Here is a 12,868-nt window from a genome sequence, read left to right as displayed (position 1 = left end):
AGGGCCTCCTCCTGGTTGGACATACCGGAAACACCTCCCCTGGGGGCGTCCAGGAGGCATCCCAGCTAGATGCCCGAACCCCTCAGTTGGCTCAGTTCAATGCGGAGGAGCAGCGGCTTTACTCAGTGCTCCTCCCGAATGTCTGAGCTCCTCACCCTGTCTCTAAGGCTGAGCCCAGGCCTGCTGTGGAGGAAGCTCATTCCGGTCGTTTGTATCCACAGTCTCATTCTTTCAGTCACTACCCAGAGCTCAAGACCATAGGTGAGGGTAGGAAGATAGATCGACTGGTAAATCAAAAGCTTCGCCTTCCAGCTCAGCTCCCTCTTCACGAAGGATTCTTTCCACGTTTTCTTGCAAAGGAGAACATTGCATGTGATGTAGATGAAGTCCTGTGGCCTGACTGGATGCAGAGGCATGATGATGCGGCTGAATGACTGATTGATTTTGATGTAAAAATATGTAAAAGTACAGAGTGCATTTTGTTTTGCTGCAGGTTTCTTTGTTTGGATGTAAATAAGCTTTCATAAGTACAGGAATGTCCTAAATAAAGATTATTTTCCTTTTATCCCAGAGTGATTTGCATTTGTTTATGTAGTGTGTCAATTTCTGAGTAGTGTTTTGTGTGTTTTCTGACAGTTGTGCTTGATTTTGAGTAAAGTTAAAATAGTCTTGGTTCAACTGTTTGATTTTGCAAGACAAGTAAAAGGTTTTATGAGCATAGCTTGAACTTTAGGGTTTGTGCTTAGTGTTTTGAGAAAAGAAGAGGAGATTTTAGGAAATGCGTTTTAGCAATTCAGAAAAACTGTAATAGTCTGTGGTGGTAGCATGTTGACTAACTTTGATTTTAGAATTGACTGCAGTCTTCTTTGTGTCCAGTATGTGGCAGCAGTATAAAGGAAATATCTTATTCTGTCACAGCTGCTGGTGTGTGTAAAAATTCACATACTCTGATAACAAGTAATTCTGCCTCCAACTGTTTGTCAGGGATCTGGGCAGGAATGAATTACATGCCGACTGTACATACAACAGAGATGGGCTCCTGGGAGAACTTTGCCAGAAGTTGAAACACGACTTTAAGAATGACACTGATCCAGAAGTGGATAGTTTAGGTCCAGAGAGTAAAAATCCAGTTTTAGATGTTGTTTCAAACAACTAGTTGTGTAAAGTGCCACAGACACAGAGTACTCAGCTGGTTGGTTGAAACTAAATCTTGGTCTGGATTTTTACTTTCTCGACCGGAACTATCCACTGCTGCACTGACCCCCACCTTCTTGGGGGAGGGAGTCAGTCCAGACCAGGTCCCGCCCCCCAGCTAATAGGCTCCCTGGAAGCTGAAGGGTGTTCCAGCTAGACAGTGCTAAGTGATCTGAGTAATGGGGGGAGCACGGACACAACAGAGGGGGAAGTACCCCCCCCCCCCCCCAGGAAGTAGAAGCGGAGGGTGAGGACAGCTCACTTAATTATCAATCACTGTTTCTCAGTGGTGCTATACTTTGTCTCTCTCGCTGACAGTTTCTTGCTGATGTAGAGCCCTGGGCACTGCTCTTCCTCCTACTCTTCCTCCCCCCCTGCCCCCAGACACCCTCCCTCCCCCAGTGGCACACACCCCATGGCAGTGCTGCTGGCCTCCTCAGCACATGCAGGGCTGCCCTTATAGAGCCACACATGCCACAGCCAGTCACTGCTGTAAAGGACGACGTTGGTCAGGTGGGCTGTGGTCTGTCAGTAGGTGACACAGAAGACAGCAGAACTCGTATCAGCCAATCAGAGAGGAGAAAGTGGGTTTTTCATTGGACTCCTCAATCACAGATAGAGACAGAGAAACAATGCAGATTTGGAGAATCAGGAAATGAGTGTCAGTCTCCACAGATCTGAGGGCAGTGAGACACACATAAGGCTCCCCTGATGCTCCTCTTCATCCTCTGATGGGCCTCCAGGTGAGAATCACTTAACCATTCTGAAGTATTTCTTCACTTCGTTTTTATAATGACTAACAGCAGATATCCCAGGAAAATGTATAAATTAACTATAATTTGACAGCATGTAGTTCAGCCCTTAACTGTGTATGAGCCCTTCAATAGACGGACATCATATGGATTAATGTCGGGTAGGAGGTTATATTCAGAGTACAGGCAGTCGTCAGGTTACAAACCAGATCGGTTCCCAAAGTCAGTCTTTAAGGTGAATTTGTAGGAAAGTCAGAAAAGTAAATGCAGTACATGATAATAATTATCATTATTATTACTGCTATACAGTAAAAAACAAAAATACAGTACTGTACTTCCAGCCAGCAAGCCGCTGAAGCCGTGCAATGATTTCAGGAGCACAGGGGGTTCATTTGAAGCCGGCACCTGGCGATATTTCGGCGCCTGTGGGTAAGTACATCGCCGGATACTTTCAGTTGTTGAAAAAAAATCTGCCTCTGTTCCCAGAATCAAACGATCAGCACTCGGTGCCACAGTAAAAGATTTTTTTGCAGAAATTTCCGTGTTCTGTCTAGGAGCAGCCATCTTCATCTTAGCTTGGCTTTCTTAATTCTTATCTTCGTTTTGATTGGCTATTTTTGGCAAGCTTTTATTCTGCGTTTTCTGATTGGCTGATTGAGGCAAGTGGACAAAATGGCGTCTAGAAAGCGAAGCAGGAACTGAAGGTGAGTTTAATACTTAATAAAGTGAGACCAGCATGGCGTAACACTATACTATTTCATCCCGGTGTCGTCGCTTCGGTTGCCGCATGCATTGCATTGACATACAACTCGACTCGTCGACTTATTCACACAGTACAGATGCACATGGATCAGACCAGCAGCAGACGATCGATATCTTCGTTCGTTCGAGCCAACATCGGCGTAAAATTGGTGAAAAATATGGGGAGATATTGCATGACACTGATTTTGTTCGAAAGCTAAGGCCGACAGCTTATTTCCAAAGTGAAATATTCTGACAAAAAAACGACAAAACGCTGGAGCATCTGAACTCGCTGATCTAGTTGTGTGTGTAGGCTAGCTACCATTACTAGCCATATAATGTACAGCGATGACGTCACGATCAGCCGAGCTTGTTTACAAACATTAACACGTGTTCCAAGTTAACCCATTCTGACAGTTTTTATACCAATTATGAACCTACATCAGTTTGGCTCAGAGGCATTGTATTTTGAAAGAGACTTTTAGTTGGTAACTTGGAGTGGTTGTTTTTTTCATAAGTACTAGTATTTCATGGGCATGACATGAGTGTACCTGGTAGGATTATGGAATTATTTTGATTTAGGAGACCACTGAATTTACTGAATGAAGAAGCTACATTCAGACAGTTGTAGGTTCCTTTAACATGTCTAATAGGGTGTGAAATAAATAAATGAATGAAGTCATAGACATAATTTCCTTTGTTATGTTAACTTTATTTTTTTTAATGATTGGTTAATGGTTAAAAGTCTTATTTCAGATACTGGTAAGCTGACCTCTTGTTGATGAATCCATTACTTGATAATTGAGCACTGCAACTGACCAGTACATCAATCATTAATCAACATAATCTAAGAATGAGATACATTTGGTGTCCTCAGTAACAGACTGCTACTACTACTTAGTACTACTACTGTATGATGAAAGTTTGTGTCAGTAAAATTTGTTGGAATGAGGCCTCTAAGATGCCTGAAAAAGGGAATATTAAAGGTTCTACATTTCAAAATTTCCTCAGAAGGACCCCTACAACCCCCTGAAATTGGTTTACGTCGCATGTCTCGGAGTTTGCGTGTCGAGTTTCCCTGAACAATGGTAGCCACCTACTTTCAAGGTGGTAACCTCTTTCTCTTGAAACTAATGAACCCCCTGGGAGTGTCACTAATGGCACATCTGTTTGTTATTACAAACCATTGTATTTAGCCCAAATTTTTAATATAAAAGGCTTCATGGCAGTCCGATCGTAAGTATGAGCTGTCCATAAGTCGGCCTCCTTAACTCGGGGACTGCCTGTAAAGACATCTGGGCTGACTGACTGATTTTAGAATTGATTGCAATATTTTATTTGTCCACTATGTGGTAGCAGTACACAGAAATGTTCTAATTCTATCATTACACCTGCATGATGGACTGACAAAGTCTGCAGATATACTGACATATTGCAGTACCACCATATCTGTACCCGTAATCAAAACAGTGACAGTGAGAAAATCATTTGTGTTTTTATACACTGACACACATTTTTACAATGTGGTCTTATGGACAACATTGACTGCCATATATTACTAATACCCCTATCAGTGTGTGAACCTTTATATGTAATACAATTTATAAATGTCATGATGAACCAAACAGTACTTAAAGATGGATGAGAAAAAGCAACAAAGAAAATCAAATAATTTTTCAAATGTTTAATGTTTTACACAACAAGTAGCAAAGGTGTTTATAAATAAATAAAATATGTTGGCCTATAAAAAACAAAAATACACAAGAGACAAAATGAAAAGCAAACAAACAGCAGGACATGACAAACTTTCTGTGGTCAATCATTTCTTTAAGAAATCGGTATGGGCACAGAACCTGCTCAGTATTTGGAGGGGAGCGTCTGTAAAAGCACAAAAAAGGAACACGTTTGACCTACAGCACAGCTCCATCACCCCGCTGTCTTAATAAAAAGCCCAATAAGCATCTTCCAGCTTGAACTTCCATTTTAATATGCCTTTGGTGTTAATGTCATGTGAGCAGCTGGAGTGACGGTCTCTGCAAGGTGTTTCAAACCCACATGAGAAACTTGAAACTTTTTAAAGCTAGCTGGTTCACCGGAGAAGCTCTGCAATAAGTGGAAATGTGTCTAATTTACGTCGTTTAAGCTACCATTGGCTAACTTGCTAACAGCTACCATAACTCCAAAGTTTAACTGAGATGTCAAGAAAATCAGTTACTAGCATACTTGACATTGTAATATTTTGTCTGAGCCATTACAAATATAAACTACATAATAAAATTTGAAATATACAAGCCTCCCGGATCCTCGTTTTCCGGGTCGTTTGCAGGCTGCGCGTGACGTCAGAGTCAGAGCGTGCTAATGACAGAGAGTTGCAGCTTGTACTGACTCGTAGCGACGAACTTAACAAATATTGCGGGAAATGAAATACTTTGGTGTACGGCAGAGGTGCTGTCACGATCACGGGCGGGCTGAGCGGTGATCGTGCGGGTAGGCGGGCAAGGAACAGGCAAACAGGTCGAAATCAGGGCAAAAGTCGGGGTTTAATGCGGGAATTGGGAGCAGGGAACACCAAACGCCAAGAAACATCACCTAACCACAATGACGGACAAGAGAGACAAGCAAGACTAGGACTTAAATAGGACAAGACTGATCAAAGTAATCGGACACAGGTGGAGACGATCAGGGAAGCACACGTGGGTAATCAGGGGCCGTGGCACACACGATGAGCGTACGAGCAGGGCATGACAGGTGCAGAGTTTGATGGAAATTATGACGGGCTACAGAATCCAGGAACAACTAGATGCAAAACACAGGCGACATTGTGTCCCATATGGTCTAGTGTTTAGGATTCCTGGTTTTCACCCTGGTGGCCCGGGTTCGACTCCCAGTATGGGAATTGTACTTATCGTTGACTGCACCCCTGCAACTGATCGTGTCACTGTGCTAAGGCAGCAAAAATGCTCTTCCTGGGAAGTCTAACAATCTTGCTGGAAATACTGACCAGTCATTACATACAACTCAAGTGGACCTCTCACTTGGCTGTCACCTTACACGTGACTTTGCCACACTTTGGTGTCACAATATTTATAAAATTTTTTGTATTTTTAAGCCAAGCTAAAGAATAATCTCAGCGCCGATTTCCTCCAGTCATAGGTTGTGATGCCGTGCCAGGTTACCCCTGAAAAACACTGTCCCCGACACTTCAGATCAGACACACAAAATGAAATGAATACAAAATACAAGAGATTTTGCTGAAATTTAGCAGTTTTTCGGCCATAAATGTGAGCATTGTCTAGGATTCTGGATGCGAAGCCAAAAACGTCACCGATGTGAAGGGAATGTCCGTGCTACAACACCAGCGGGGCAGGCGGGTCCTTGTTTCACTGGCCAACCACACGGGGCCAGTCGGCTCGCTTGGCCAATTGGTCGAGACCGTTGTAAAACATTTAGTTGAAACACTTGTTCAACTGGCCAATAGAGGGCTGAAACATTTGTTGCACTAAAGCCGAAAGGAGGCTGGCAAAAGGAACATAGATGACAGACAGATTTGGGAAACATTGCGTATTTTCAGACTGTAGCATTTACTTTTAGTTGATTTTCCATCTGTCATTCTCATAAGCATTATTGCTACTTAAAAAGATGAAATTTCTTGTAACATTATTTGATACTGAGAGGAAGAATCTGTTTTTAAGAAATACTTGAAAGTCATCTGAAGTGTGAAATCGACACAAGAAAGATCTGGATGCAAATGCATTTAATCCTTTTCTCTTTGTGTTACTTGTTTGTCCTTCTATGCTGTGGGCCAGTGGCGCAATGGATAACGCGTCTGACTACGGATCAGAAGATCCTAGGTTCGACTCCTGGCTGGCTCGGCCATTTCTTTCCTTTACTCTAATGCTTTCTGCTTTAGCCGCTCCATGCTACCAACGTCTTGGCTTCCTCGCATCAGCTGCAGACAGGGAGCTCACAAGAGGCAGGCTGCATGGTGTCCCATATGGTCTAGCGGTTAGGATTCCTGGTTTTCGCCCGGGTTAGACTCCCGGTATGGGAATTGTACTTATCGTTGTCTGCAGCATTGCAACTAATCGTGTCCCTGTGCCAAGGCAGCAAAAATGCTCTTCCTGGGAAGTCTAACAATCTTGCTGGAAATACTGACCAGCCATTACATACAACTCAGGTGGAGCTGTCACCTTTCACGTGATTTTGCCATACTTTGGTGTCACAATATTTATTACATTTTTTGTATTTTTAAGCCAAGCTAAAGAATAATCTCAGCGCCGATTTCCTCCAGTCGTAGGTTGTGGTGCCGTGCCAGGTTACCCCTGAAAAACACTGTCCGCGACGATTCAGATCAGGCACACAAAATGAAATGAATTACTTGAGAAAATGAACTTTTACCATAAAATAACTTTTGTTGGTTACGAAATGCAATTCGTACAGAAAAAAAATATCTTACCCGTGGTGAAACAGCCAAAAAGGAAACACAAAAAATACGAGAGATTTTGCTCAAATTCAGCAGTTTTTCGGCCATAAATGTGTGCATTGTCTAGGATGCTGGATGCGAAGCCAAAACCGTCACCGGTGCGAAGGGAATGTCCGTGCTGTAACACCAGCGTGTCCTTGTTTCACTGGCCAACCGCACGGGGCCAGTCGCCTCGCTTGGCCAATCGGTCGAGACCGTTGTAAAACATTTAGTTGAAACACTTCTTCAACTGGCCAATAGAGGGCTGAAACATTTGTTGCACTAAAGCCGAAAGGAGGCTGGCAAAAGGAACATAGATGACAGACAGATGTGGGAAGCATTCCGTATTTTCAGACTGTAGCATTTACTTTTAGTTGATTTTCCATCCGTCATTCTCATAAGCATTATTGCTACTTAAAAAGATGAAATTTCTTGTGACATTATTTGATACTGAGAGGAAGAATCTGTTTTTAAGAAATACTTGAAAGTCATCTGAAGTGTGAAATCGACACAAGAAAGATCTGGATGCAAATGCATTTAATCCTTTTCTCTTTGTGTTATTTGTTTGTCCTTCTGTGCTGTGGGCCAGTGGCGCAATGGATAACGCGTCTGACTATGGATCAGAAGATTCTAGGTTCGACTCCTGGCTGGCTCGGCCATTTCTTTCCTTTACTCTAATGCCTTCTGCTTTAGCCGCTCCATGCTACCAACGTCTTGGCTTCCTCGCATCAGCTGCAGACAGGGAGCTCACAAGAGGCAGGCTGCATGGTGTCCCATATGGTCTAGCGGTTAGGATTCCTGGTTTTCACCCAGGCGGCCCGGGTTCTACTCCCGGTATGGGAATTATACTTATCGTTGTCTGCAGCATTGCAACTAATCGTGTCCTTGTGCCAAGGCAGCAAAAATGCTCTTCCTGGGATGTCTAACTATCTTGCGGGAAATACTGACCAGCCATTACATACAACTCAGGTGGAGCTGTCACCTTGCACGTGATTTTGCCATACTTTGGTGTCACAATATTAATTACATTTTTAGTATTTTTAAGCCAAGCTAAAGAATAATCTCAGCGCCGATTTCCTCCAGTCATAGGTTGTGGTGCCGTGCCAGGTTACCCCTGAAAAACACTGTCCGCGACGATTCAGATCAGACACACAAAATGAAATGAATTACTTGAGAAAATGAACTTTTACCATAAAATAACTTTTGTTGGTTACGAAATGCAATTCGTACAGAAAAAAAAAATCTTACCCGTGGTGAAACAGCCAAAAAGGAAACACAAAAAATACGAGAGATTTTGCTCAAATTCAGCAGTTTTTCGGCCATAAATGTGTGCATTGTCTAGGATGCTGGATGCGAAGCCAAAACCGTCACCGGTGCGAAGGGAATGTCCGTGCTGTAACACCAGCGTGTCAGCGGGGCGGGCGGGTCCTTGTTTCACTGGCCAACCACACGGGGCCAGTCTGCTCGCTTGGCCAATCGGTCGAGACCGTTGTAAAACATTTAGTTGAAACACTTGTTCAACTGGCCAATAGAGGGCTGAAACATTTGTTGCACTAAAGCCGAAAGGAGGCTGGAAAAAGGAACATAGATGACAGACAGATGTGGGAAGCATTCCGTATTTTCAGACTGTAGCATTTACTTTTAGTTGATTTTCCATCCGTCATTCTCATAAGCATTATTGCTACTTAAAAAGATGAAATTTCTTGTGACATTATTTGATACTGAGAGGAAGAATCTGTTTTTAAGAAATACTTGAAAGTCATCTGAAGTGTGAAATCGACACAAGAAAGATCTGGATGCAAATGCATTTAATCCTTTTCTCTTTGTGTTATTTGTTTGTCCTTCTGTGCTGTGGGCCAGTGGCGCAATGGATAACGCGTCTGACTATGGATCAGAAGATTCTAGGTTCGACTCCTGGCTGGCTCGGCCATTTCTTTCCTTTACTCTAATGCCTTCTGCTTTAGCCGCTCCATGCTACCAACGTCTTGGCTTCCTCGCATCAGCTGCAGACAGGGAGCTCACAAGAGGCAGGCTGCATGGTGTTCCATATGGTCTAGCGGTTAGGATTCCTGGTTTTCACCCAGGCGGCCCGGGTTCGACTCCCGGTATGGGAATTGTACTTATCGTTGTCTTCAGCCTTGCAACTGATCGTGTCCTTGTGCCAAGGCAGCAAAAATGCTCTTCCTGGGAAGTCTAGCAATCTTGCTGGAAATACTGACCAGCCATTACATACAACTCAGGTGGAGCTGTCACCTTGCATGTGATTTTGCCATACTTTGGTGTCACAATATTTATTACATTTTTAATATTTTTAAGCCAAACTAAAGAATAATCTCTGCGCCCATTTCCTCCAGTCGTAGGTTGTGGTGCCGTGCCAGGTTACCCCTGAAAAACACTGTCCCCGACAATTCAGATCAGACACACAAAATGAAATGAATTACTTGAGAAAATGAACTTTTACCATAAAATAACTTTTGTTGGTTACGAAATGCAATTTGTACAGAAAAAAAATATCTTACCCGTGGTGAAACAGCCAAAAAGGAAACACAAAAAATACGAGAGATTTTGCTCAAATTCAGCAGTTTTTCGGCCATAAATGTGTGCATTGTCTAGGATGCTGGATGCGAAGCCAAAACCGTCACCAGTGCGAAGGGAATGTCCGTGCTGTAACACCAGCGTGTCCTTGTTTCACTGGCCAACCACACGGGGCCAGTCGCCTCGCTTGGCCAGTCGGTCGAGACCGTTGTAAAACATTTAGTTGAAACACTTCTTCAACTGGCCAATAGGGGGCTGAAACATTTGTTGCACTAAAGCCGAAAGGAGGCTGGCAAAAGGAACATAGATGACAGACAGATGTGGGAAGCATTCCGTATTTTCAGACTGTAGCATTTACTTTTAGTTGATTTTCCATCCGTCATTCTCATAAGCATTATTGCTACTTAAAAAGATGAAATTTCTTGTGACATTATTTGATACTGAGAGGAAGAATCTGTTTTTAAGAAATACTTGAAAGTCATCTGAAGTGTGAAATCGACACAAGAACTCTTCCTCCACCTTCCCTTAGCCTCTGTTTAGCTGAACTTAAATCATGGTTTTCTTCAAACTTTCTTAAACTTAATAGTACTAAAACAGAGTTTCTTCTAGTAGGCTCCAAATCAACAATATCCAAAACTAATTGTTTTCCCATTGCCATAGATGACTCTTTGGTTTCCCCGTCCCCACATGTGAAAAGCCTTGGTGTCATACTAGATAGCACTTTATCTTTTAATTCACATATCAATAATATCACTCGGTCTGCATATTTTCATCTGCGCAACATTAATCGTCTCCGTTCTTCTCTCACCCCACACGCCACCGCCATTCTTGTCCATAGTCTTGTCACTTCCCGTATCGATTACTGTAATTCACTCTTATTTGGTCTTACTCAAAAATCCATCAATAAGCTCCAACTTGTCCAGAACTCTGCTGCTCGCATTATCACCAGGACCCCCTCTATCCACCGTATCACTCCTGTTCTGCAGCAGCTTCACTGGCTACCAGTTAAATATCGCATCAATTTCAAAATCCTCCTGTATACATTTAAGGCCATACACCACCTCTCCCCTCCATATTTGTCTGATTTGGTTCAGGTCGCCATTCCATCTCGCTGCCTCAGATCCTCTTCCTCTCTTCTTCTCTCTGTCCCTTCCCACCGTCTTGCCACTATGGGGAGCAGGGCTTTCTGCTGCTCTGCTCCCCGGCTCTGGAATTCGCTTCCTCCCGACATTACAAACATTACTTCTCTTCCTCTGTTTAAATCTAGACTCAAAACTCACTTGTTTAAAACTGCTTATTCCATATAACCATTTTTTGAATCTGTCTTCTTATTTTGGATTGTTTTTTTTAAGGATTATGTTAATTATCTGCTTTTATGTTTGTTTTATCATTTGTTGTGTACAGTGCCCTTGAGTGTCTTGAAAGGCGCTTTTAAATAAAATGTATTATTATTATAACGTAACTGCCGTACTTAACGATTATGAGAAACATAAAACACACTTTAGTTCGACCTCCTAATGATAATTCAGTCTATTGGACATCTATAGACAACAGTAGTGGCTGGTTCCAAAATAAAGGAAAAACACCACAACTACATAAAGTGACACTTTATAAGAAGGACAAAATCCCTACATCTAAGCAACACCCAAGCAATCCATGACCCCCGACGATCCAATGCACAAACCAATACAAGACACATCACAGACCCACGCCACCCACCAAGAACCAACGGTAAAGTATCTGCAGCCCCCCCTGAGCACCCCACACCCACTAAGCCACCAGCCAGGGGACGCCAGCCCACAGCCACCGCATACATCAACTGGCATGCCACCAAATTAGCTGGCACGTCAATTAACGCAAGAAGCAATCGCCAAGCATCACCCCCCAACAGACAACCCAGCAAGCGTGAAGCAGTCATGCAAAGCCAAAGCGACCCCACCGCCAGCCCATGACAACCCATGATAGTCAGCATCCATAGACATCCACCAGTGTACTTTACTGCCACTTCCTCTGCCCCGCTGGTCAGTGGTGCCGAGGAGGGGATATCACACACCTAGCACGTTTTCCCAGTCTCCGGGAATCGAAGAATAACAAAATCATCACTCATCCCCCTTAGTCCGCTGATGATTATACTTTTGTCCTGAAATTGCTGACCGTTTCGGTATTTTATAAGCATCTATTCGTATATTTTTGCTACATACATTCAGCTCTGCTTTACAGCCACTTCCTAACCCTGATGTCATATGGGAGCTCCAGCCCCTCACACACTCTGCTCTACAGCCACTTCCTAACCCTGATGTCATATGGGAGCTCCAGCCCCTCACACACTCTGCTCTACAGCCACTTCCTAACCCTGATGTCATATGGGAGCTCCAGCCCCTCACACACTCTGCTCTACAGCCACTTCCCAACCCTGATGTCATATGGGAGCTCCGGCCCCTCACACACTCTGCTCTACAGCCACTTCCTAACCCTGATGTCATATGGGAGCTCTGGCCCCTCACACACTCTGCTCTACAGCCACTTCCTAACCCTGATGTCATATGGGAGCTCTGGCCCCTCACACACTCTGCTCTACAGCCACTTCCTAACCCTGATGTCATATGGGAGCTCTGGCCCCTCACACACTCTGCTCTACAGCCACTTCCTAACCCTGATGTCATATGGGAGCTCCGGCCCCTCACACACTCTGCTCTACAGCCACTTCCTAACCCTGATGTCATATGGGAGCTCCGGCCCCTCACACACTCTGCTCTACAGCCACTTCCCAACCCTGATGTCATATGGGAGCTCCGGCCCCACAAACACTCTGCTCTACAGCCACTTCCTAACCCTGATGTCATATGGGAGCTCTGGCCCCTCACACACTCTGCTCTACAGCCACTTCCTAACCCTGATGTCATATGGGAGCTCCGGCCCCTCACACACTCTGCTCTACAGCCACTTCCTAACCCTGATGTCATATGGGAGCTCCAGCCCCTCACACACTCTGCACTACAGCCACTTCCTAACGCTGATGTCATATGGGAGCTGCAGCCCCTCACACACTCTGCTCTACAGCCACTTCCTAACCCTGATGTCATATGGGAGCTCCAGCCCCTCACACACTCTGCACTACAGCCACTTCCTAACGCTGATGTCATATGGGAGCTCTGGCCCCTCACACACTCTGCTCTACAGCCAC

The 12,868-nt window shown here is 44.1% G+C and overlaps 1 protein-coding gene and 5 non-coding genes across 53 annotated transcripts in view; all 6 read left to right on the top strand.

The window, feature by feature from the left end:
- Positions 1 to 12,868, top strand: part of LOC125740328 (uncharacterized) — an 87,566-nt gene that overhangs the window by 34,548 nt on the left and 40,150 nt on the right. The window lies entirely within an intron of this gene.
- Positions 6,487 to 6,559, top strand: trnar-acg (transfer RNA arginine (anticodon ACG)). Its single transcript has one exon. It is a non-coding gene; the product is annotated as a tRNA-Arg (tRNA).
- Positions 7,732 to 7,804, top strand: trnah-aug (transfer RNA histidin (anticodon AUG)). Its single transcript has one exon. It is a non-coding gene; the product is annotated as a tRNA-His (tRNA).
- trnae-uuc (transfer RNA glutamic acid (anticodon UUC)) lies at positions 7,921 to 7,992 on the top strand. The gene has a single exon. It is a non-coding gene; the product is annotated as a tRNA-Glu (tRNA).
- On the top strand, positions 9,003 to 9,075 carry trnah-aug (transfer RNA histidin (anticodon AUG)). Its single transcript has one exon. It is a non-coding gene; the product is annotated as a tRNA-His (tRNA).
- Positions 9,192 to 9,263, top strand: trnae-uuc (transfer RNA glutamic acid (anticodon UUC)). Its single transcript has one exon. It is a non-coding gene; the product is annotated as a tRNA-Glu (tRNA).

This window comes from Brienomyrus brachyistius, chromosome 4, assembly GCF_023856365.1.
Source record: "Brienomyrus brachyistius isolate T26 chromosome 4, BBRACH_0.4, whole genome shotgun sequence".
NCBI classification, from domain to species: domain Eukaryota; kingdom Metazoa; phylum Chordata; class Actinopteri; order Osteoglossiformes; family Mormyridae; genus Brienomyrus; species Brienomyrus brachyistius.
Note: the sequence above shows the minus strand (reverse complement) of the source record. Positions and strands in the feature narration are given on the sequence as shown.